The sequence below is a fragment of the Staurois parvus genome, unplaced genomic scaffold, assembly GCF_062004578.1.
Source record: "Staurois parvus isolate SC_StPar_1 unplaced genomic scaffold, SC_StPar_1.0 ptg000436l, whole genome shotgun sequence".
Taxonomy (NCBI): domain Eukaryota; kingdom Metazoa; phylum Chordata; class Amphibia; order Anura; family Ranidae; genus Staurois; species Staurois parvus.
In genome coordinates this window covers 3,103,322-3,126,795 of record NW_028318232.1, presented here as the reverse complement: position 1 = coordinate 3,126,795, position 23,474 = coordinate 3,103,322, and the positions used below count along the sequence as shown (strand labels likewise).

Here is a 23,474-nt window from a genome sequence, read left to right as displayed (position 1 = left end):
TGGGGTTTATTTACTAAAACTGGACAGTGCAAAATCTGGTGCAGCTGTGCATGGTAGCCAATCAGTTTCTAATTTCAGCTTGTTCAATTAAGCGTTAATGAAAAAAACTGGATGCCGATTGGTTTCTATCCAGAACTGCACCAGATTTTGCAGTTTTAGTAAACTAACCCTTATTTCTGTAATAATCCCCAGCATTATAGACCATGTTATGGCCCCTTTCACACGGGCAAACTGATTGGGTCCGTCTGTCCGTTTTTCAGAAGGACCCAATTGGACCATCCATTGCCCTCTAAAGAGCAGCTGATGTAAACAGGCATGTGTTTGTTAACATCTGACCGCCCATAGAGGAAAGTGGGCTATGTCTGTGTCCACTCTACATAAGTGGAATGAACATGAACCTGTCATCCGCCTGCTCAGCAGGGATCAGCGGACAGATCCCCCACTGAGCAGGCAGAGTCCGCCCATATGAAAGGGGCCTAAAGGTTACCTGAAATGATCTAGAAAATACCCAAGGTAACAACAGTGCTAAACAGTGTGTGTATATCCAACAGGGCTGACATTTTTTCTTGGTTACATATTATTTCACACTGCTAAAGCCAATATTATTTCCAAATGCAAACTAGTACAGGTATGTTCATTCATTCTTGCAGCAGTCCTAGGTTTCATTTTAGTACTATTAGGTAAAACAACTAATATTTACAGTTACATGTTCTCTGCTATGTACTCAGGAATATATCCATACAATATGAAAATAAAAATACATGATAGAAAACTATACAATGAAGTGTATATAAACTCAAAAAGTAAAATTCCATAAAAGCTCTTTTTTCAATTCCTCAATACAGTGGCACACATATGCTAGCTTGTTCATAATGAAGTTTGAAATAAAGCCTTTTGGTCCTGCAAGTTTTTGCTCTTTCTATAAACTTTCTGCTATAGGGTGACACTGTTAACCACCAGCTTCCTATGTAATGGCAGTGTTGACACCCCTACATGTGCTCCTGCTATAAAATACAAGCAACAATACCAACACACAGCGCACCTAAAAAGTTCCCCATTGTCAACAACCAACACAATCGGGTTGAGATCCCCTGAAGCCACAGGAATGTGTACAGGTGAACAACGTGAGAGACACCCTGTAGCCTTTACTAGGGTGGGAGAGGCAAACATTAAGTCTGAAACTTGATGGTTAACAAAACGGTTATCAAGGATCAACAGGATCAACTTCCTGTATTTTTCTAGTCTTGCATAGAGAAAATATGCACTCCAAATGCGATGGTAAACTTATCGAGAAATCTGGTATCTACCTTTAAAGAGCATGGGGATGACTGAATTAAAAAACACAGTAGCAAAATAGCCACTGGAACAGAAGGTCTGGATGATCTGGGAGACATCTGGATAATGTAGGGGAATTCCCACATAAGGAGTGAAGAGGAGCTGCATTGAACATGAAGATCCTAGTAGGCTATAAGAGACCAAGTTTAGTAGCAGGCCTATGGACAGGAATGCTGCAAACCATCCTGGAACCATAGGCAAATCAGGAGCGGCTGGTGTATTGGGAGATCCCATAAAAGGTATTCACAACCAATAGCAGGAGCAGGTGAGGTTGTCTGGCTGTCTATAACTGCATCGTTTGTGGCTGCAGGAAGCTTTGTATGAGTTTTTACAGAGCGTGAGGTTGTGTGGATTTCAGAGAGGACAGGAAAGTAGAGGGTGTGCATACATACCAGGAAGCAGTGTCCAGTAAAGTGTGTACACCAAGCCCATGCATGAATGCTATGGTGAAGTTGCCATTTCCTAAGTGTCTATTGCTCTGTTCCTGCCACTAGATAGCTTTAAAAGAGCTGTAGAAGGTGTCTCCAGATTTAACCCCTGGAAGATGCGACAGGAGCAATGTAAAGCACTGCAGTGGCAGCCCAGAATATGCCCTGTGGCTCACACAGTGCACATTGGAGAGTGCCATGAAGGGGCCAGAGGGATGTACCCCTTTAAGGCAGTCTTAGGCTCTCTGGTGGGCATAAACCAAAGGTGTCTTCAGGATCTGGGTTTCTCGAGTTGGGTAGACCACATTCCTGGACCTGTAGCACAGCTAACTTACTGTGTTGCAACTAATACAGTATCTAGTGCCAAATAGTTAGATTACACATCATCTTCCTGGCAGAATCCAAGTACCGGCTTAAGGCAAAGTGGAAGAGTAACCAATTTGTAGGTTGCATAAAAGAGCCCCAGTGATTCTAAAACAAACAAAGATTCATGCTAGAAGTAAAATAAATGTCTTGATAAAAAGTAGAAAAAAATGCTTCTGTTAGAGCAGAGAGAAGATGTCTGTTATCCTAAGGACATTTGCAAAAAATGGAGGCATGCTGGGAGCAGGAGGGGTAAAAATGAGCTATCCTTACAGCTTTGCTTTGTCAGTATCCAATTCTCCTGAAGGAGGCAGTATAACTCAGTGTTTCAAAATACTATCCTGTGTTCTACAATGTACCAAAAAAAATATTTATTTACAAGTCTGCCCCACAATGTTGTATTTATACACTGCAACAGAACGCACAGTTGGTTCTGTCTGCAGTCAGTCCACACATATATAACACATTTTCAGACTCTACTAGCCTCAAGCCAGCACAGATTAGTAGGAGTCAGAGACTTCAGTACACGGAGTACTATTTTTTCTTTCTCGGATAGGATTTGAGAGTGTTACCACCTCCTCTTAGACTTTAAAAAATATATATAATTTATAATTTCCCATAAACAGATAATTCAGGCTGGTTTAGCAGATCAGAATGTTTGCTCACTACATTGCATGTGCTACTACTGCAGAAGAACATTTGCTGTATTTTGTCTGCTCTTTGTATGCATAACAGAGAAAAGAGAAAAAGGTAATAAGTAGTAAAGATCATTACAAGGATAGCCAGGAAACAAGCATTATCTAAAAAATGATATAAAATATAGGTTCCCTAATAGCTTGCTCACACTTCCTAGGCTTTTTTTTTTACAGGAGCTTGGCAGGCAGTCCTGACTACTGCCAAACACTCTGCAAACATTGGTCTAAGGCCCCTTACACATTGTGTGTTTGGCCCCAAGGCATGAGGCTCCAGTGTACAGGTATACTATCCAGCCACACTGGCGGCAGCCTGTCAAACTCTATGAGAGAGTGACAGCTGCTGTGGCTGGATGGTGCACCTCACAGGACTGTGTGTTTAGGGCAGCATATCCTCAGGGTAGAATGTCTGGAATGTGGACTGCTTGCATTCTGAGCATTCATTCCTGGACACATACTGCCGTAAAAGCAAGTACCTCTAGGTGCCAAAGTCAGCCGCAGCAGCTGTCAGCCTCTGTGCCTGCTGCCCACACCTAAAAGCAAGAGCCTCATGCATTGGGGCTAAATGTCCCTTGTGTATGGGGCCTAAAAGTAAGATTAAGGTGGTGCAGAATGGCAGTTTCTACAGAATTTAGACCAAGATTTCCTATCATTTTCTAAATACGAAAGAAAAAATGACTGCAAACCAAACTTGTCCCAAAATACTGTACATGTACGTTTAAAGTTTCGCACAAAGTACAACATAAAACCCTGCCTGTGTACAGCTATTATTTTTCTTTTGTATTGTGGATCTTTCTCTCAATGTCAGCACCAAAAGTGAAAACTTTGAGAACCTCCATAGTAGAAGCACATGAATCATAATGGATAGACTGAGGGAAGGCGAGCCTGGAGGGAGTCCACACCTCCTTAAAGGCACAGGGGTGCACTGGACACCCAGCATATGGCACAATGGCAACCAAGATGTTCAGTGCGTCCCCTCAACGGTTTATCAACAGTACAAACAAATGGCTACTATCCATGTACAATCTATAACTGGCCTTCACAGCAAGGCGCACATGGAAGGGCGACGCATATTAAACAATAAAAGAAAAAAATACTCAGCTCAAGTTACCGACCAGTCTGCAACCAACTGAATTGTGTTGGCTCTCACAATTTATAGAGTTAGGAACTGCTGAATATTGGGGTGCTGTGAAGAGGCTCTGCAGCTTATACATGTATTTGCAAATGTGTGCAAACTAAACCTGTTTTTAACACAAATTGTTAGACAGGACAATTCGGTTGGTTGTAGGCTGATCAGAAAGCTGAGCTGGGAATTTTTATTTTTTATTGTTTCACATGCATCGCCCTTCCATGTCCTCCTTGCTGTGAAGGCCAGTTAGAAGTTGGGGCAGTATCCATTTTTTTTGTACTCAGAATAGCACCAGTTGCACAACTCCCGATGTACAAACGACAATGTCTTTTGGCACACTGTCTTATGGAAGTTGGTGCTCCCTGTGACTTCTGCGTGCAGCCTTGTGCTGCCATCTGTTGGCGTGTTACAAAACTAGTCTAGAAGCTTTTTGATACCATCTCTTTTATATATATATACAGGTGAAACTTGAAAAATTAGAATATCGTGCAAAAGTTTATTTATTTCAGTAATGCAACTTAAAAGGTGAAACTAATATATGAGATAGACTCAATACATGTAAAGCAAGATAGTTCAAGCCGTGATTTGTCATAATTGTGATGATTATGGCTTACAGCTCATGAAAACCCCAAATTCACATTCTCAGAATATATATATATATATATATTTTTTTTTTAACTTTTATTTTAAATATGAGGTTGCCTCATTAGAATGGGTTCATAAATAAGTGGCGTCGATTGGGTGGATCCCCTGACATGTTTCAAGCAACAAGCTCGTTATCCCCTTTGATAGACTGAGATGACTCCAGAGTGAGATTCACCATCCCCGATGACCGGATGCTATCTTTACTGCTGATGGGGCCCTGATGTCCACCAACGACGTACTTGATGTCATACATACAACGCTCAGTCTGTATGTTCCTGTGGTAAGTGCATAATTGCACTAGATTTTCTGAATATACGAACTGGATTTGGAACGCACCGAGCACCAATTGCTTTTGATATCACCTGGTGTATTTCATATCTTTTATATCGGCTACCATTGTTTTATGAACTTATCACTATAAGTGCTACTTTTCCTGATCATCTGGATATATGAGTCTCAATTAGAGATGAGCGAAGAAATGAAAAATTCGATTCGGCTGATTCGGCGAATTCCAGTGTGAAATTCGATTCGATGCGAATTTCTCCGCTACGAAGATGACTTATTTAAAGGGTTTCTAGGCTTCAGAGAGCCTTTAAATTAGTGCAGAACACTGTACCTTTAATTTAAATGCCCTTGGAGATGAGGAAGGAGAAGGAGAAGGAGAAGGATGAGAAGAAGGAGAAGGAGAAGGATGAGAAGAAGGAGAAGGAGAAGGGTGAGAAGAAGGAGAAGGATGAGAAGAAGGAGAAGGATGAGAAGAAGGAGAAGGAGAAGGATGAGAAGAAGGAGAAGGAGAAGGATGAGAAGAAGGAGAAGGAGAAGGATGAGAAGAAGGAGAAGGATGAGAAGAAGGAGAAGGATGAGAAGGAGAAGGATGAGAAGGAGAAGGATGAGAAGAAGAAGGCTGAGAATAAGGAGAAGGATGAGAAGAAGGAGAAGGAGAAGGATGAGAAGAAGGAGAAGGATGAGAAGAAGGAGAAGGAGAAGGATGAGAAGAAAGAGAAGGATGAGAAGGAGAAGGATGAGAAGAAGAAGGATGAGAAGAAGAAGGATGAGAAGAAGGAAAAGGATGAGAAGAAGAAGGATGAGAAGAAGGAGAAGGATGAGAAGAAGGAGAATGATGAGAAGAAGGAGAAGGATGATAAGAAGGAGAAGGAAGAGAAGAAGGAGAAGGAGAAGGATGAGAAGAAGGAGAAGGATGAGAAGAAGGAGAAGGATGAGAAGAAGGAGAAGGATGAGAAGAAGGAGAAGGATGAGAAGAAGGAGAAGGAGAAGGATGAGAAGAAGGAGAAGGATGAGAAGAAGAAGGATGAGAAGAAGGATGAGAAGAAGGAGGAGAAGGATGAGAAGAAGAAGGATGAGAAGAAGGAGAAGGATGAGAAGAAGGAGAAGGAAGAGAAGAAGGAGAAGGAGAAGGATGAGAAGGAGAAGGATGAGAAGAAGGAGAAGGATGAGAAGAAGGAGAAGGATGAGAAGAAGGAGAAGGAGAAGGATGAGAAGAAGAAGGATGAGAAGAAGGATGAGAAGGATGAGAAGAAGGAGAAGGATGAGAAGAAGGAGAATGATGAGAAGAAGGAGAAGAAGGAGAAGGATGAGAAGAAGGAGAAGGATGAGAAGAAGGAGAAGGATGAGAAGAAGGAGAAGGATGAGAAGAAGGAGAAGGAGAAGGATGAGAAGAAAAAGGATGAGGAGAAGGAGAAGGATGAGAAGAAGGAGAAGGAGAAGGATGAGAAGAAGGAGAAGGATGAGAAGAAGGAGAAGGATGAGAAGAAGGAGAAGGAGAAGGATGAGAAGAAGGAGAAGGAGAAGGATGAGAAGAAGGAGAAGGAGAAGGATGAGAAGAAGGAGAAGGATGAGAAGAAGGAGAAGGATGAGAAGGAGAAGGATGAGAAGGAGAAGGATGAGAAGAAGAAGGCTGAGAATAAGGAGAAGGATGAGAAGAAGGAGAAGGATGAGAAGAAGGAGAAGGATGAGAAGAAGGAGAAGGAGAAGGATGAGAAGAAAGAGAAGGATGAGAAGGAGAAGGATGAGAAGAAGAAGGATGAGAAGAAGAAGGATGAGAAGAAGGAAAAGGATGAGAAGAAGAAGGATGAGAAGAAGGAGAAGGATGAGAAGAAGGAGAATGATGAGAAGAAGGAGAAGGATGATAAGAAGGAGAAGGAAGAGAAGAAGGAGAAGGAGAAGGATGAGAAGAAGGAGAAGGATGAGAAGAAGGAGAAGGATGAGAAGAAGGAGAAGGATGAGAAGAAGGAGAAGGATGAGAAGAAGGAGAAGGAGAAGGATGAGAAGAAAAAGGATGAGGAGAAGGAGAAGGATGAGAAGAAGGAGAAGGAGAAGGATGAGAAGAAGGAGAAGGATGAGAAGAAGGAGAAGGATGAGAAGAAGGAGAAGGAGAAGGATGAGAAGAAGGAGAAGGAGAAGGATGAGAAGAAGTAGAAGGAGAAGGATGAGAAGAAGGAGAAGGATGAGAAGAAGGAGAAGGATGAGAAGGAGAAGGATGAGAAGGAGAAGGATGAGAAGAAGAAGGCTGAGAATAAGGAGAAGGATGAGAAGAAGGAGAAGGAGAAGGATGAGAAGAAGGAGAAGGATGAGAAGAAGGAGAAGGAGAAGGATGAGAAGAAAGAGAAGGATGAGAAGGAGAAGGATGAGAAGAAGAAGGATGAGAAGAAGAAGGATGAGAAGAAGGAAAAGGATGAGAAGAAGAAGGATGAGAAGAAGGAGAAGGATGAGAAGAAGGAGAATGATGAGAAGAAGGAGAAGGATGATAAGAAGGAGAAGGAAGAGAAGAAGGAGAAGGAGAAGGATGAGAAGAAGGAGAAGGATGAGAAGAAGGAGAAGGATGAGAAGAAGGAGAAGGATGAGAAGAAGGAGAAGGATGAGAAGAAGGAGAAGGAGAAGGATGAGAAGAAGGAGAAGGATGAGAAGAAGAAGGATGAGAAGAAGGATGAGAAGAAGGAGGAGAAGGATGAGAAGAAGAAGGATGAGAAGAAGGAGAAGGATGAGAAGAAGGAGAAGGAAGAGAAGAAGGAGAAGGAGAAGGATGAGAAGGAGAAGGATGAGAAGAAGGAGAAGGATGAGAAGAAGGAGAAGGATGAGAAGAAGGAGAAGGAGAAGGATGAGAAGAAGGAGAAGGATGAGAAGAAGAAGGATGAGAAGAAGGATGAGAAGGATGAGAAGAAGGAGAAGGATGAGAAGAAGGAGAATGATGAGAAGAAGGAGAAGAAGGAGAAGGATGAGAAGAAGGAGAAGGATGAGAAGAAGGAGAAGGATGAGAAGAAGGAGAAGGATGAGAAGAAGGAGAAGGAGAAGGATGAGAAGAAAAAGGATGAGGAGAAGGAGAAGGATGAGAAGAAGGAGAAGGATGAGAAGGAGAAGGAGAAGGATGAGAAGAAGGAGAAGGAGAAGGATGAGAAGAAGGAGAAGGATGAGAAGAAGGAGAAGGATGAGAAGGAGAAGGAGAAGGATGAGAAGGAGAAGGATGAGAAGAAGGAGAAGGAGAAGGATGAGAAGAAGGAGAAGGAGAAGGATGAGAAGAAGGAGAAGGATGAGAAGAAGGATGAGCAGAAGGAGAAGGATGAGAAGAAGGAGAAGGATGAGAAGAAGGAGAAGGATGAGAAGAAGGATGAGAAGAAGGATGAGAAGAAGGAGAAGGATGAGAAGAAGGACAGTTCTGTGACAGTTTCTGTCTATTTCTGACAGTTCTGGGACATTCACTCCATACAGCGGTTTCAACCGCTGTATGGAGGGAATGTCATAGAACTGTCAGAAATAGACTATTAATGACAGTTCTGGGACTGTCCTTCCATGCAGCGGTTGAAACATTGTATGTATTTGTTTCCATAAATGGATCCATTTATGGAAACAAATACATACAATGTTTCAACCGCTGCATGGAAGGACAGTCCCAGAACTGTCATTAATAGTCTATTTCTGACAGTTCCATGACATTCCCTCCATACAGCGGTTAAAACAGCTGTATGCAGTGAATGTCCCAGAACTGTCATAAATAGTCTATTTCTGATAGATCTGGGACATTCACTCCATACAGCTGTTTTAACCGCTGTATGGAGGGAATGTCATGGAACTGTCAGAAATAGACTATTAATGACAGTTCTGGGACTGTCCTTCCATGCAGCGGTTGAAACATTGTATGTATTTGTTTCCATAAATGGATCCATTTATGGAAACAAATACATACAATGTTTCAACCGCTGCATTGAAGGACAGTCCCAGAACTGTCATTAATAGTCTATTTCTGACAGTTCCATGACATTCCCTCCATACAGCGGTTAAAACAGCTGTATGCAGTGAATGTCCCAGAACTGTCATAAATAGTCTATTTCTGATAGATCTGGGACATTCACTCCATACAGCTGTTTTAACCGCTGTATGGAGGGAATGTCATGGAACTGTCAGAAATAGACTATTAATGACAGTTCTGGGACTGTCCTTCCATGCAGCGGTTGAAACATTGTATGTATTTGTTTCCATAAATGGATCCATTTATGGAAACAAATACATACAATGTTTCAACCGCTGCATTGAAGGACAGTCCCAGAACTGTCATTAATAGTCTATTTCTGACAGTTCCATGACATTCCCTCCATACAGCGGTTAAAACAGCTGTATGCAGTGAATGTCCCAGAACTGTCATAAATAGTCTATTTCTGATAGATCTGGGACATTCACTCCATACAGCTGTTTTAACCGCTGTATGGAGGGAATGTCATGGAACTGTCAGAAATAGACTATTAATGACAGTTGTGGGACTGTCCTTCCATACAGCGGTTGAAACATTGTATGTATTTGTTTCCATAAATGGATCCATTTATGGAAACAAATACATACAATGTTTCAACCGCTGCATTGAAGGACAGTCCCAGAACTGTCATTAATAGTCTATTTCTGACAGTTCCATGACATTCCCTCCATACAGCGGTTAAAACAGCTGTATGCAGTGAATGTCCCAGAACTGTCATAAATAGTCTATTTCTGATAGATCTGGGACATTCACTCCATACAGCTGTTTTAACCGCTGTATGGAGGGAATGTCATGGAACTGTCAGAAATAGACTATTAATGACAGTTCTGGGACTGTCCTTCCATGCAGCGGTTGAAACATTGTATGTATTTGTTTCCATAAATGGATCCATTTATGGAAACAAATACATACAATGTTTCAACCGCTGCATTGAAGGACAGTCCCAGAACTGTCATTAATAGTCTATTTCTGACAGTTCCATGACATTCCCTCCATACAGCGGTTAAAACAGCTGTATGCAGTGAATGTCCCAGAACTGTCATAAATAGTCTATTTCTGATAGATCTGGGACATTCACTCCATACAGCTGTTTTAACCGCTGTATGGAGGGAATGTCATGGAACTGTCAGAAATAGACTATTAATGACAGTTCTGGGACTGTCCTTCCATGCAGCGGTTGAAACATTGTATGTATTTGTTTCCATAAATGGATCCATTTATGGAAACAAATACATACAATGTTTCAACCGCTGCATTGAAGGACAGTCCCAGAACTGTCATTAATAGTCTATTTCTGACAGTTCCATGACATTCCCTCCATACAGCGGTTAAAACAGCTGTATGGAGTGAATGTCCCAGAACTGTCATAAATAGTCTATTTCTGATAGATCTGGGACATTCACTCCATACAGCTGTTTTAACCGCTGTATGGAGGGAATGTCATGGAACTGTCAGAAATAGACTATTAATGACAGTTGTGGGACTGTCCTTCCATACAGCGGTTGAAACATTGTATGTATTTGTTTCCATAAATGGATCCATTTATGGAAACAAATACATACAATGTTTCAACCGCTGCATGGAAGGACAGTCCCAGAACTGTCATTAATAGTCTATTTCTGACAGTTCCATGACATTCCCTCCATACAGCGGTTAAAACAGCTGTATGCAGTGAATGTCCCAGAACTGTCATAAATAGTCTATTTCTGATAGATCTGGGACATTCACTCCATACAGCTGTTTTAACCGCTGTATGGAGGGAATGTCATGGAACTGTCAGAAATAGACTATTAATGACAGTTGTGGGACTGTCCTTCCATACAGCGGTTGAAACATTGTATGTATTTGTTTCCATAAATGGATCCATTTATGGAAACAAATACATACAATGTTTCAACCGCTGCATTGAAGGACAGTCCCAGAACTGTCATTAATAGTCTATTTCTGACAGTTCCATGACATTCCCTCCATACAGCGGTTAAAACAGCTGTATGCAGTGAATGTCCCAGAACTGTCATAAATAGTCTATTTCTGACAGTTCTGGGACATTCACTCCATACAGCGGTTTCCGGCAAAAAGTGTATGTGCAGAGTTCCTCTATTCTGCAGATACACTTAGAGGAGCTCTGCAGATACACTTAGAGGAGCTCTGCACATACACTTTTTTCCGGTTTGGAATTATTCTTATTTTCATCCTACTTCTTCTTCTTCTTCTTCATCCTCATCCTCATCCTCTTCTTCTTCTGAGGATGAGGATGAAGAAGAAGAAGAAGAAGAAGAAGAAGTAGGATGAAAATAAGATTAATTCCAAGCCGGCAAAAAGTGTATGTGCAGAGCTCCTCTAAGTGTATCTGCAGAGCTCCTCTAAGTGTATCTGCAGAATAGAGGAACTCTGCACATACACTTTTTGCCGGCTTGGAATTATTCTTCTTTTCATCCTACTTCTTCTTCTTCTTCTTCTTCATCCTCATCCTCAGAAGAAGAGGATGAGGATGAGGATGAGGATGAGGAAGAAGAAGAAGAATGAAAAGAAGAATAATTCCAAGCCGGCAAAAAGTGTATGTGCAGAGTTCCTCTATTTCTGACAGTTCTCTCACAGCTTCTTCACATGTACAGCGGTTGAAATATCTGTATCCTAAATGGAAACTAATAGATACAAATTGTATCTATTAGTTTCCATTTAGGATACAGATGTTTCAACCGCTGTACATGTGAAGAAGCTGTGAGAGAACTGTCAGAAATAGAGGAACTCTGCACATACACTTTTTGCCGGCTTGGAATTATTCTTCTTTTCATCCTACTTCTTCTTCTTCTTCTTCTTCTTCTTCTTCTTCTTCTTCTTCATCCTCATCCTCATCCTCTTCTTCTGAGGATGAAGAAGAAGAAGAAGTAGGATGAAAAGAAGAATAATTCCAAGCCGGCAAAAAGTGTATGTGCAGAGTTCCTCTATTTCTGACAGTTCTCTCACAACTTCTTCACATGTACAGTGGTTGAAACATCTGTATCCTAAATGTAAACTAATAGATACAATGTTTCAACCGCTAAACATGTGTTCCTTCTGTCAGAGAACTGTCAGAAATAGCGGAGCTCACTGCAGGGACACTTTTGCCGGCTGATCGGGAAATGTTCGATTCGCGCACCCGAAGTAGGCAAAATTTCGGTTTCGACACGAATCGAATATTTCCTGAAATTCGACTCGAATTCCGGTTCGCCTAGTTCGATTCGCTCATCTCTAGTCTCAATATAAGGACTGCTATATGTTTATCTAATATTATGTGGTTAATCTATATATCATAATATTCACCTTATCATCCTACAGCGCTGCATACCCTACTATACATATTTCATTAAGATATATGCTTTGTTCGATCTTTAGCTATTGAGCTCTGTACACCAAGGTTTATGTTTTAAGAAAAATATAAACCCAATTGAAGGTTACAGAAAAAGATATAAAGCCAGGTAGACATTGTACTAATGATTGGTCAAATGTTTCCTTAAACCCTGGCTGCAGTATCTGCCTTGGGTGCAGCTTATCAAAAGTATCACAGGCACAAGAAATGCTGCACATCACCTTAAGGCAGGATTCACACTATTGCACTGCATTCTGAGTGGTTCCCTGGTGCACCTTCCAAACACTCCTGTGTTGCACATTTTCTGTGGGGTCTGGTGTATTAGGCAGCTGATTCAAATGAATGGGCTGCCTTAGCGCAACGCATGTTAAAGCATGATATAATGCACATTACCACACACCAGTTATGCAAATGAGCTAAAATTAAGTACAAATTGTAATAACCATTACAACTGTGTGTGTATGTATATATATATATATATATATATACTGTAGTATATATACACAGTATATAATGTATATATGTATTGCATTGCACTTAACTATGTGTAGAGCTACATTCAGCTGCTTTGTTAATGCACAGTAACAGTACATTCATCAAGGCGGTAACAATTTCAATTTATCTCTTGCAAAATAGCTGCAGGATAAAATGCCCTCAGGATTGTGGAAGACAAGCAAGATATTGACCTTGTTCAGCCGTGTTCCATAATACAATGCAAAAGCTTTATGACCATAAAACTGACGTAGGAACAGTATGTTGGTATTAAACACAGAATCCAATATTTTAGCACAATATGCATTAAAGAAAAACCTTACTGCAGCAGGTTACTGAACATAATTTAATTTCAATAAAGGTAGAAATTACACCTAATAGAAAAGCTGAAACTTGCTCATTTGGTTCTTTTCAACTCATTTTGGAATGCTGTGGCATATTGCCATCAACATGACAGAAAGTATACCAATATCAACAAAGGAAAAAAATGAACCCTGTATTTTTGAGACACCACACAGATCCTGCACTCAAGTTTCAATCATAACTTATGTTATGACAACATTCTTAAAAATAGCTATATATGCATAAATTACCCATAAAACAACATGGGATATCCATATAAATGCTGGATTCTACAATAATATACTCCCCCATACACTTCCCCTTTTGTATCCATCCAGCTGTTGTATCACATACATATCAGAACCATCACATTGTGTGCAATTATTACAAACCAACTGTTGGCTTTGCGATCAAATGGGGGTGGCTTTACCCAACGCATTTCACAATATACTGTCAAGGTTTTGTCAGGAGTATCAAAAGAGGTGAAATCACATAATCTAATGCATTGTTTTTGACTGTCAAACACGCCTGACCCACCATGTGCAGGCAGATTATCCCCACTCCCAGACATCCGGGAGAGGGTGACTTACTGCCACAAGTTGGAGCATCTCAATATGGTCGCTTTCAACTTTGCTCACAATACGCAAAAAAGCCCATGGAGTCCATGAGGTGTATCATGGTGTAGGATCACCACTTGAATGGAACTTGGGTAGAAAACCTTATTTAATTCTAGCCTCCAGCTGTTAAACCACCCATTCACTGATAAGTCCACAGAGGTTATATAATCATGTGGTAAGAAGGGGGCCCTGTCCAGATCCTTCCCTGTGCATCAGTGTCTCCAATGATATTTCTGATAAAGCAGTGTTAATAGACTGTGAAACATATTGAGTGAAGTCACCCCTGTTCAGGGGCGGACTGACCATTTGGGCACTCAAGTAGGGGGCCCCATGAGATGTCCTTGGTCGCTGTCATAGGCTTTTTTTGGGTCTGGTTTGATTGTGGGCGAGGACACAGGGGCCCCCTGAGTTGTCAGTCCGCCCCTGTCCCTGTTTGATAGTAAAGCCAACAGTTGATTTGTTGTAATTTGTACACAAAGTGATATTTCTGATATGTGAATGGTACATCAGCTGAATTTATTCAAAAGCATAGCTCTACTTCCACAGAATGTACAAATGGGGAGGCCTAATATATAGGGGCTGTATATTGCTATAATATCCAACATTTCTGGGTATTTTAAGCATATGTAGATATTTTTATTGTAATAAATGTTTTTATTGAAACTTGAATACGGGGTTTATGTGTTGCCTCAAAAATCCAGGTTTCTCTTTTTCCCATTATCATTTTAATTCAGCTATGGATATGGCACTGCCCACCATAATTAGAAATATATGGAAATGTACTGTATACCAAAGTCTATACTGTAACATTTTCTTTTTGTAAACTTTAAATATCTATCAGTAGTTAAAAAACTAGAAGGGGTGCTGGGTTACTGATTTCTTCAAATTATTAGCTGCTGTGATTCAGCTGACAAGGGTCAAAAGCTATGCACTGCATTATAGGTTGTTCCTTATATCTTGTGGCAAACCTGAGATCTTTTCAGCAATCAACGCACTTGAAGAATCCCAGTGATTTGCAAGAAACTCATAGTAGATGGGAACCCAAACTACAGCCTCAGTGTTAGATCAGGAGAGGAGATATCTGTTGGATATGATCAGATATCACCAGCCAACACTTTTCCAGGGAAGCTGATTCGATATTTTTTAATACTTTGTGCAACTTCTATTGTTTATGACTTCATAAGGCATCTGCAGTGGGCTTCCTCTACCACTTTGCATAGTCTAAACACAAAGGAATGCACAGTGCCACTGTTTCACTGGGATTAGTGACTGTGCATTTGTCATAGATGCCTAGGGTGGTATGATTGTTCCTGTATGCCTTAGTGCCCTCTTGTTTATGGAGGCCTTTAGAACTGGCCTTAAAATTTCCTTGCATTACATTTATTCAAAAGCATAGCTCAACTTCCATAAAATGTCAATTATCCTAACTGCCTTGCATCCCTGAACAAAAGTAACCCACTACCCCCACCCAAATGCTTACCTAATGAAGCAGGCTTCGCGTCTTATGATCAAAATATTGCCTAGGTTGTATTAAAAAAATTAAAGACATAAAGAGACTTCATAAGAATTTCTCTAGCAACTACATTGCATAAGCCTTTTGTGTATTTTAGGACACTCTTAGGCTCCATGCACACTAGCGGTTTTTTACAGCTCCTAGAAATTGTTTTTCACGTTATCCTATGTGTCCATGCACACTACTTTAGGCTATTAGCATTTTTTGAGCTTCAGCGTCTAGAAGCAGGAAAGAAATGTTTTTGGAGTTTTTCTAGTGTTTTTCTAGCAGAAAAAAAATTACTAAATGCTCCTAACAGGTTTTTTTCTAGCTTATTTTCCACATGTGCTGTAAAAACATTAATAAAATGATAACACTCCTAAATTCTACAAAAACACTACTAAAAAAACGCTATTACAAGCGTTTTGTATCCAGTATTTTTCCAGCATTTTTGTAGTTTAAAAAAAATACTAGTGTGCATGGAGCCTTACATAGCATTTATCAGCAGAATCTAAACCTACTCCTGGGTTGAGTACTAGACTAGAGAGCCAGCAGATCTGATATTGGCACCTGAATTGTACACGGTTGTTAAATGGAACTGCAGCTATGAACATCTGCTGCAATAGTAGTGTTTTTGTCTTTTTAGAAAACCGGTGATAGGAAATAGAATATTCACACAACTCTTATTCCACTTCTGTGGCTCCACATTGTGCTCATTGAATTCCTTATCATAATGATGCTCAATAGCTGCAAGACTTATTAACCATAGAACCTTTTATAGTAATGTGAATATCTCAATTATTGGAGTTCATAGGCTTCACCTTAGAGACATACACAATCATGTAAATTACTAAAGGTGAAACAGCAGTACTGTGTTACAACTTACCTTGCTGACATAAAGATTTTGTTTAAAAACTGGATGTAATAGTGAGTTTACATCCATAAAGTTATTCTTCCTTTAGCTCCCATTCAATCCCAGAATTGTCTGCGCATGCATACGTTTATTTAAAAAATAAATGAGGCCATATTCTTCTGCTTGCTGCTTCCTGCTGCTGAGAGAGGTGTGAGGTTGTTCTCTAGAGTATCTAGATGGACAGTTAACAGATCAAGATGGCTGGATCTGATCGATCAAGCAATCTTGCTGGTGCTGTTGAGGAGACCTTTTTTTAGCTTGTCCCGCATGTCTAGCTCTGCGTTTAACAAGCTGCTAGAGATTTTCTAACCCCCAACTTACCCATCTTGAACCCAACATGCAAAAGAGCGTGTCTGCTGAGGTGCAACTATTGGTGACAGTTTATGTATGTTTCAATCATATAGTGTGAATGTAAACATTAGCTATACACATTATGTGTATGTGTTGATTAGTCTATAGTAGCCTATACTATATATTATACTAAAGGCTCTAAATATGAGAGATTTTCATCATAACAGGTGCAGTTGCTCATAGCAAACAATCACCTTCTGAATCTCCTTTTGAAATCACTGAAAAATGAAGGCTATTGTCTATTAGGAGAACCAGCTTCAGAATATGTTGGCTTTAGTGTTGGACAGTATGCGGTCTATTTAAAAAGCTGCATCTGCCAGTGCCATGTCTTAAAAGACAGTGATTAATTTTCCATCAGAGAATGGTAAAAATCACATCCACTGTTAAGTTTTTATGTGTTTTTCCCTCTTAGTTTTATATTGAAATGCATATCTCAGGTTAATAATAATACCATTGGATAAGCAAAGGACACATTTTTAAGCAACAACTTCACCCCCCTGGCATTTTCCACGTTGGTGTTAGGGTTTCTTTGGGGTCTCATCAAATATAGCTGCTGGTGGGGTCATTATTGTGGTTGTAAACCCTTCCATATACCCAGTGAAGTGACTGGCCTCAGATGATTCACAGAGATGAAACAAATCCTCCTACATACGTTGTACCAGTCTATCTGCAGTCTTCTCTATAGTCATTCAAAGTGCTGAAATTATAAAGTTTGTCTGAGAGTTCTGAAAAAATGGGCGGAAAGCTGAAGGTACACTCTGCAGAGCTCAGTGAGGAGACCTCTGAAAGCTGATTGGAGGGAAGGGACACTTGCCCCTCCACACAGCTCACAGGAATAGCGCTGAGGCTGTCAATCTGCTGTAGGTCCCTCCCCTGTCACCATTTTTGTCTTGGTGTGAGGAATATTTGTCAGAAGTGATTCTTGCTAACAACAGAGGAATGAAACAGCAGACATAAATGCCACTTGGAGTCTTAACTGAGACAAGTACACAAGTTATAGGGTGATATGCTTTGTTCATATTGCATGCATAAGGTTTAAAACTACATTATGGAGTGCTGTTATGATATTTACACAAACACAGCATTAATATGAGCACACACAATCAAGCTTCCATACAAGCAACATGCATGCTCAGTTGACATCATAATATGGCAGCAGTATACTGCTCATGCATTGTAGCTCAATATCCCTAAGGTCGCATTATTGCAATATCAGAAACATAGTGGCCAGATCCAGCACATGTGCAGCAGTGGCAGTACAGATCCACCATTAATTTGCATGCATGCAATTTTTCTACCATACTGATGTAAAGTATTCATATGCTTTATTTTTTCCTTAGTAACTGGATATAATTGTGGTCTTATATGACCACACAGGAGGGTGAAAACTGTGCATCTATATGCTGATTAATATCTAGTTCATACACATGATCAAACAGTTATGGGACAAACTAATAAGAAGCTGTACAACAAATTCATTTACTAATACAATCTTTCCATTTTCCTGATGCTAATTTTAGAACCTAAAAATATCAGTTGTACAGTTCTGTAAGCATATTATTTTGTACTTTCCTGTAGTTGGCATAGCATATACTATTATTACATAAATGAACTGTACTGTACAGCCCTTAATACATACTTACTTCACACTGTTAAGTTGTATTAATGTACAAAATGTTTCACAGCTCATTAGGCCACAGGGTGATGAGAAGGTTAATCTTAGAACATGCAGAAACATTTGCCGAGCATTGTCCAAGTCTGATGGATTTCTGCATTAGATCATGAGAGGTGAAATGACCTTTTTAAGCAGGCTGAAATAAATTCTAATTTTCTGAGTCAATATCATGATGTTGCTGTTAAAAACTTATCTAATAGCTAAGAAATAATTTAGCATATATTCTATCCTTTATAATGTGAAAAAAATCGTTGTGATCATTGTAGAAGGAATCGCTGCCCTGGATATATACCATGTGAAAAGATTGAAGATCATTTAAGTGACCTGAAGGCTCTTTTTACAAACTTTGAAAAGTATAAGAATTTCTATGTTGCACTGAACTGCCTATGTTTGTGATCATATATTAAAGCAATAATATGTCTCTGCTCCTCCTCTCGCCCTTCAAGCAATGTTTCAATAGAGCTATGGGCACCAGGATACCATAATTACATTGCTCCTCTCTATTTAGAAGTACCAGTTTCAGCACATTTTACTTACATTTCTCCTGTTTCTGTAAATGAAAGTGCGCACCCTTTCAAATCACAGACATCAAAGCACAACTATCAATTAAAATATGTATTTTTAATAACAAAATGCATAACTTTTCAATTAATAGTAATGCATAGTATTGCCTTTCCCTTTATGCCAACCCTTTCTGTGTCTCAAATAGGTACACATTGGCTTTTGCTTATAATAGCAGCCATTTATCCTGGCATTAACAAGAAATATTTTATGTATTCAACCTCTGACTATAACAATTTCTTCTAAAAGGTAAATATCATGCCACTGGTGGCAAGGGAAATGTCTACATAGTAATTTAGTTAAAGAGGTGTAGCTCAGTCCAGCACATTCAATAGGGCAAAGACCAAAATGCTAGTTGTAGTTAGACAATAAAGCAATAGCTCATAGCAATAAATCAGTAACCAAACTCCACTTTTCTGACTTCTAAAGGTAAAATGTATTGGTTGTCATGTGTTACTGGTCTTATGTACACATCCTCTCCTCTACCATAACCACTTCCCGCCAGCCATACACATACGCGGTCTCTTGACAGGTGGGCCTTAGCCACTTGCAATCCTGAGGATTTACCCCCCCTTCCTGACCAGGCCATTTTTTACATTACGGTGCTGCTTTACTTTAACTGACAATTGCGCGGTCATGCAATGCTGCACCCAAATTAAATTTATGTCCTTTTTTCCCATGAATTGAGCTTTCTTTCAGTGGTATTTGATCGCCTGTGCAGTTTTTATTTTTTGCGCTATAAGCAAAAAAAGACCGACAATTTTGAGAAAAAAAGCATTATTTTGGACTTCTTGCTAATAAACATGTCCAGTAAAAAAAATCAAATTTCGTCATAAATTTAGGCCAAAATGTATTCTGTGACATATCTTTACTAAAAAAAATCCCAATACGTGTAAATTAATTGGTTTACATGAAAATTATAGCATTTACAAATGGTGTTACAGATACTGGGATTTTTTTTTCTACTAGTAATGGCGGCAATCAGTGACTTTTAGCAGGACTGTGGCAGACAATCTGACACTGGAGGGGAACTAACATGGTGTCACTGACATCCCCACTGACACCAATACAGTGATCAGTGCTAAAAGCAATGACACTGTACTAATGGCACTGGGCAGGAAGGGGTTAATGTGAGGGGCAATCAAAGGGTTAACTATGTGCAGGGAGTGTTTTACTAGGGGGCGAGGGGTGTATGCTTTACTGTAAGCACACCGATCAGGATGGCTGTGCTGTGCACAGCTATCCTGAGCAGTGTGCCCGATCTCACCGGAGATGCTTGGTAATCACCGGGCTAGGCCGGGTAATTACCGGCCAGGACCCGGTGATTGACATCCGCGACCACGAATGGTGGTGCAGATAGGACACACTCATGGCTTGCGCGCGCCTTCTACCCGGAAATGCGAAATTACGTATATATACACATGATTTTGTGCACCCGTGCCGCTGTGTAGCAGTATATCTGCTATACGGCGGCGGGGAAGCGGTTAACATCAAGTGGCCACATAGATGCACCCCTGTATAAACAACTTATTGTGCTCTCTGCACACTCCCAACATGGAAGCCAGGGGAATGGTAAGCTCCCAATGCATACTGGAAGCTCTTAAAGGCCGTCAGAGGAAAGGAGTTAATAAAATTAGCTAGTAGTAGTTAATCACATTCAACTGGACTTGTTTCATAATGTTGAAGACATTTTATAGCTTATCCAAGCCAATTCTTAAGTTCTAATAAGTGTCAGGAGAATACATAGAATTTAGATCTACACAGGTAGCACAGTCACCTATATCCAATCACATGGTGGAAGGTATAAAAATTGTGGAGACACTCTGTTCCAGATACATAATCTCATTCTTGGTGGCAGGTAGTCTGCATAGGTGTTAATCATTAATTTAATATGGCTGAAGGTGTGAATTGTTGTCAAATCTCCTGGCTAGTGATGAAAAATGGCATTAAATGTGGAAGACAGACAGTGTTGAAGACCCCACCCCTGAGGAATGATTGTTCCAGCGTGAGGTAGATAGCCTCTTGCAAACCCGTTATCCTCTATGTTTAAAATATGCACCTCACTGTTCTCCAAAGAATGTGTTTCCTTAAGGTATAGGAATACTGTTGAGTCTTGATCTGTCGAATTTGCCCTCTTTCGTTGGGGCATTCAATTGTTGACAGATTGTTTTGTCTCCCTAATGTACAGGTCTTTCCATGCCTCACTACAATGCAAAGCTTATACAAAGTTATTTTGCGTGTGTGTGGGTGTTAGGATTTTTGGTTGTACAAACCTCTGTCTCTGTGCATTGCTGGACTTCAAAAAGACAGAGCTGTGATGTTTGTTAAATTTCCTTCTTAATTTTTCCCTCCCTATCTCTGACCAAGAAATTTGACAACAATTTACACCTTCAGCCAAGTAAATCAATGGATTAACACCTACGTAGACAGCCTGACACTAAGGACAAGTTTATGTAACTAGGAAAGGGTAGTTCCATAACTTTCACACCTCCTTTCCTGTTCTTGTACAATTAACATCTGGCTTGACACATTTCATGGTGACTAGATATAAATGACTGTGTGGACCTGCCTGTACAGTATATAAATGTATAAATGCTAGGATATGTTTCTGACACGCATAAGAAATGAAGACGTGGCCTGTATAATCTATAAATCATCTTTAACAATACAGAACATTTCCAGTTAAAGGGAACATCTACTTCTAGCTTTACCAAACCCTGACTAAATGAAAATGTTTATAGACTAATTAAACATTTACTTCAAGTATACAGCCAAAAACAGGTGAAATACAATTATGAAAGCTGTACTGCCTGCCAAAGGATTTGTATTTCTTTCCATCCAATCCTGAGATGTGCACAACAACTTAAGCTCAGAGCATGGTCCTGCTTGACAGGGCAGGGGACCTGCAGTTTTATTTTCACACACAGGTAATCTTTTTACCCTAATCCTGTGACTGGATAATAAAAGGAAAAGCAGCAGATTAATGAACTAATCTGTCTGTCACTCTGATTTTTCCTCCTATCAGCATGTTTCTTTTTCTGTAGCATACCTGCTTCTTCCTTTTCTACTCTAAGCTCTTCTGTATAGGGACTACAAGAGATACATTTTAGGAAGGTATACTGCTTGCTTTTAAAAAATACATTTGATGATGTATTATTGATTACAGACCAGCATTAAAATGACCGTGTCACCACAGTGTCACTTTTAAACAAGTGGCAACCTTTAAAACCCAAACTTTTATCCCAAAAAGAAAAAAAAAATGTTGTAACTGTTTAAAAAGTGGTGGCTGGAGTTACATAGTTGCATAGTTAGTCTGAGTGAAAAAATACACAGTCCATCTAGTTCAACCAACAGAGGAAAAAAACACACAAACACACACATAGAAAACCTCCATATACACTTACCTATACCCACAGTTGATATAGAGAAAAGCAAAAAAACTACAATAAAGAATGATCCAAAAAAATTCCTTCCTGATTCCCTAAGAGGTAATCGTATATTTCCTGGATCAACTTTACCTGTAAATATTAGTATCCAATTATATTTTGTAAATTTAGGAAAGAATCGAGACCTTTTTAAAGCAATCTACTGAGCTGACCAGAATCAGCTCTTGAGGAGTCTATTCTACATGTTCACAACTCTTACTATGAAGAAGCCTTTCTGTATGTGGAGATTAAATAATTTTTCCTCCAGATCCAGAGTGCCCCCTTGTGCCTTAACCACTTGCCCTCAAGAGGATTTATCCCCCTTCCTGACCAGGCCATTGTTTGCGCTGCGGCGCTGCATTACTTTAACTAACAATTTGCACAGTCATGCAACGCTGTACATAAATTAAATTTATGTCCTTTTTTTTCCCACAAATAGAGCTTTCTTTTGGTGGTATTTAATCGCCTGTGTGGTTTTTATTTTTGTGCAATAAACAAAAAAAGACCAACAATTTTGGAAAAAAAAAATATTTATATTTTTGACTTTTTGTTATAAAACATGTCCAGTAAAAAAATGTATTCTGCTGCATGTCTTTGCTAAAAACAAATTCCAATACATGCAAATTAATTGGTTTAAGTTATAGCATCTACAATTGGTGGTATCAGGGGCGGACTGACCATTTGGAAACTCGGGCACTGCCCGGGGGCCCGGGGTCAGTAGGGGGCCCCATGAGATGCCCCTGGTACCTTTTTCGTAGGCTTTTTTTGATTTTGGGCAAGGACACAGGGGCCCCATGATCCCCTATTGCCCAGGGGCCCCATGAGTTGTCAGTCCGCCCCTGGGTGGTATATATACTGGATTTGTATTTTTATTTTTTTTATACGATCAGCGAATTATAGTGGGACTGCGGGACGTCAGTGGGCATTCTTACACTGGGTGGGAACTGACTAACTGCCAATGACATCTCAATGACTCTAATACAGTGATCAGTGCTAATAAAAAGCACTGACACTGTACTAATGACACTGGACAGGAAGGGGTTAACATCTAGGGAAATCAAAGGATTAATGGTGTGCTGTTTTACCTAATGTTCTGTGTGTGTTTTACTAGTGAAACATGCTGCTGTGTATTTCTCTACTGTGCATACATACATGTATATATACTAGATTTTGCGCAGACCTGCTGCCTTGAAGCAGTAATTCTACTATAGGGTGGTGGGCAAGCGGTTAAAGTGAATAACTCTACACCTAGTTCACTATATGAACCACTGATGTATTTATACATGGTGATCATATCCCCCCTTAATGGGCTCTTTTCAAGAAAGAATAAATTCAGTTCCTCTAATCTCTTCTCATAGCTGAGCTCCTCCATGCCTCGTATCAATTTGGTTGCCCTTCTCTGCA

General features: G+C 40.0%; 1 protein-coding gene across 1 annotated transcript in view; it reads right to left on the bottom strand.

Annotated features, from left to right (window-relative positions):
- Positions 1-23,474, bottom strand: part of GRIN2B (glutamate ionotropic receptor NMDA type subunit 2B) — a 942,931-nt gene that overhangs the window by 622,436 nt on the left and 297,021 nt on the right. The gene's annotated exons all lie outside the window — the stretch shown is intronic.